The sequence below is a fragment of the Callospermophilus lateralis genome, chromosome 7 (assembly GCF_048772815.1).
Source record: "Callospermophilus lateralis isolate mCalLat2 chromosome 7, mCalLat2.hap1, whole genome shotgun sequence".
Classification (NCBI taxonomy): Eukaryota; Metazoa; Chordata; class Mammalia; order Rodentia; family Sciuridae; genus Callospermophilus; species Callospermophilus lateralis.
In genome coordinates, this window is record NC_135311.1 from 68,553,267 (window position 1) to 68,557,114 (window position 3,848).

The following is a 3,848-nucleotide window of genomic DNA, read 5'->3' on the forward strand; positions in this document are numbered from 1 at the left end:
TGTTCCTGAAGAGTGAATTGGTACATGGTAGGAGAGGAGGGTAAAGTCCTGACAGAGCACAGGAAACAAGCAGAGCACAAAAAACAATCAGAGAGAGAAGACTAGGGTGTTGGGAAAGCTCATTGTGCCTTCTTTAAAGGAATTGGGCTGCAGGGAACACCGTGTGAGCCGCAAATTAAAGGGGTGAGATGGGTGTGGAGAGCAGGAGTAAAGGGGAGGTTCAGGAGGTGACTCTTGGAGTTCCTCTGGGGTGGTCCTGTCGTCAGCAGGTGGGGCCTCCTGGTGATATGGCTTCAACCTAGAAATGTGAATCCAGGGAGTGAGATGGTTGTCTGGTACGGCGAGTTTGGTGTGCTGGGGGTACAGAGAATGACAGGATAGGGGCCTTCCCATTTTGGGGCAAGAGGCCCTTTCTCCTCTGGGGTATTATAAATAGACTAAACTCCCAGATGTTAAGAGAGGAGTGTTTGGAGAGGAGACTGGGTCCAGAAGAAGCCAGTCCTGATATTTCCAGAGTTCTGAGTGGAGATGAAACAAGAGAGGCAAAGACAAATCTCCTGTGAGAGATCCTTGTGAAATGACCAACCCAGGTGGTATAAGAGGTCTTCCATACTTTATCTCAAAGGAAGACAGTAAAGATGGTTTCTTATGGAGAGCTCTGATTTGAAGCAAAGCCAAGGGAAGGAGTTTGACCCAGTCTAAGTTTAATTCCATTGTCAATTTGGTAAGGACTTCCTTCAGAGTTCGATTTACCTTTCCACTTTCCCTGAAGCCTGGGGGTGATATGGACAGTGGAAATGCCACTTGAAGGAGAGGGCTTGAGAGACCTTTTGTGTGATCCTAGAAATAAACTCAGGGCCATTATCGGATTGTAAGGAAGTGGGCATACCAAACATGGGGATGATGTCTGTCAGTAAGATTGAAGCTACAGTGGAAGCCTTTTTATTGGAAGTGGGAAATGCCTTAACCCAACCAGAGAAAGTGTCTACAAAGACAAGGAGGTATTTAGTGTGCGCTGTACTGCAGGCATGTTAGTGAAATCTACCTGCCAGTCAGCAGCAGGAATATGTCCCCGGGCTTGGTGGGAGGAAAACGGTTTAGGCCTTAAAAGAGTATGAGGGTTGGTCCGCTGACAGATCTGACAATTAGAGGCTATATTCTGTAGCATGGCTTTGTCAGAGGGGGTGAGGGAGAAGAAGCTCTGTAAAAAGAGGGTCAAAGACTGAGAATTGGAATGGAATAGAGTATGGAGAAACTTGAAAAGATCCTTGTTCTTACTGGAAGAAGTAGGGGCTTCAGATGAGCTGTCTAAAGTGGCCATTATATGTCCCCCAGGGGGGTCATAATTGGAAGTGGTAGCAGCCATCCATGCTGCCTGGTCAGCTTTGGTGTTGCCCTCAGTGATAAGAGAGTCGTCCTTCTGATGGGACCTACAATGGACAACTCCCAAATGGGTGGGTAAGTGGGAGGCCTCTATCAGATTGATTATAAGAGCAGAAATAGTGATTGCATTACCTTTGGTGGTAAGTAGGCCTCGCTCCTTCCATATTGCAGCATGGGATAATGGAATATGGAAGACATATTTTGAGTCAGTATAAAGGGTGAGGGATTTGCCTTGTGCTAGAAGGCAGGCACAAGTGGCCACTACAAGTTTGGCCTGCTCGTTGGTAGTTCCTGAAGGCAGAGCTTTGGCCTCTATAATCTCAGTGGCTGAAACTACATATCCAGAGTAATGAGTGCCGTTTTGGCTAAAGGAGCTGCCGTCAGTGAACCAGATAAGGTCAGGCTTGGTGAGTGGTCCCTCAGAAATGGAAGAATGACAGGGGAGGAAATCATCCAAGGTTTCCAAGCAATTATGAGCTGGTGTGTCAGGTTTGGGGGTCATTGGGAGCAGGGAGGCAGGATTCAGTGCAGGGCAGGGGAGGAACGTAATTATTAGGGTTTTCCAGAAAGGAAGTGAGGAGCGACAGGACTCTGGATGGAGGAAGGGTTTGAAGGCCCTTATAAGCTAAAAGATCCTTCAAATGATGTGGGGAGTGGATAGTTAAAGGGGCCCCAAAAGTCATCTTAGAGGCTTCTTTGTGTAAAATTTGTCCAGCAGCCAGAGCTCTTAAGCAAGGGGCCCACCCACGGATGGTAGGGTATAGTTGCTTGGACAAATATGCCACAGGTACAAATGTAGGCCCATAGTTTTGACCTAAGACCCCAAGTGCTTGCCCCCCTTTTTCATGGACATATAGATGAAATGGTCTTGAAAGGTCGGGAAGGTGAAGGGCAGGTGCCTTTAAGAGGAGTTGCTGAAGCCTGCAGAATTGGTAGCATTGGGAGGAGGCAAGAGATTCACTAGGGGGTCCCTTTGCTAGGTCACACAGGGGTTTGGCTAGAGGAGTGTAATTTTGGATCCAGGCCCTAAAATAACCTGCTAGTCCTAGGAATGATAGTATTTCGGCTTTCGTATGAGGCACTGGAAGATTAGAGAGGAGTTGCCTCCTATCCAGTGTTATTTCCTTTTTCCCAGGTGCCAGGCGAAAACCAAGGTAGGTGACAGTAGACTGGGAAACCTGGGCCTTGTGGGGAGACACCCTATATCCCTTGTCCGATAGGAAATTAAGAAGCTGGGCAGTGTGGGATTGAGAAGAAGGTCATCGACATATTGAAGGAGAGTAGAGTCAGGACAGGTAGAGTGAAAGGATGTGAGGTCTTGGGCAAGAACTTGGCCAAAGAGATGAGGACTATCCCTGAATCCCTGTGGGAGGACGGTCCAGGTAAGATGACGCGAATGGCGGGTGCGAGGATCAGTCCATGTAAAAGCAAAGATGTCCTGAGATTCTGAGGACAAGGGAATAGAAAAGAAGGCATCTTTTAAATCTAGGACTGAGAAGTGGGTAGTAGTGTCAGGGATCTGAGAGAGGAGGGTGTAGGGGTTGGGCACTAGCGTGTGGATGGGGACCACAGAGGAGCTGACGAGGCGAAGGTCTTGAACCAGCCTGTAGGACCCTTTAGGTTTCTTAACTGCCAGAATGGGGGTGTTGAAAGGAGAGTGTGTAGGCCTAAGATACCCTTTTCGTATTAAATTCTGGATGTTGGATTCTAATCCGAGGAGGGCTGTGATTGTGAGTGGATATTGTGGTTGACTAATATATCTTGAAGGGTCCTATAAGACAATATGAATAGGACTGCCTTTAGCCATAGAGGGTGTAGTTGTGTCCCAAACCTCAGGGTTAACTGGTTTAGATAGTTGTGGAAGAATGCGTAAAGGAGGTGTATCTGCCCCTAGAAACATCATGAGGAAATGAGAGGTGGGAGAGATGTGGGGTGACATGTGAATGGTGACTTTCAATAGTGAGAGTATGTCCCTTCCCAGAAGGGGAATGGGGCAATGGCTCATAATTAGAAAGGAGTGTGTGAAGGACAAAAGGGATCCCTGCATATAACATGATAAGGGGGGGGGGGGGTTCAAGGGAAAATCTGTTTACCTCCTACCCCAACAATAGGAGTTTTTAAGGGTGTGGTAGGACCCCAATATTCCCTCAAGACCAAAAAAGTGGTACCAGTATCCAAGAGGAAGGTAATGAAGTGTCCATCCACCAGGAAGGTGACCCTAGGCTCTTGCTTCTTGATGGTAATAGTCGGAAGGGAAGGCCCAGGGCGCCGTCAATCCTCCTCTGCCAAGCCCAGGAGAGGCTGGGGTTGCGGGGTGGCTGACCAACCCTCCCTCCGGGTTGTTGGGCAGTCTGCCCCCCAGTGCCCCCTTTGATGGCATTTTGGGCAGGGTGTGGAGGGTGTCCTCGGCGAAGGACAAGCCCTGGCCAAATGTCCCTCCTTACCACATTTGAAGCAAGCTCCAG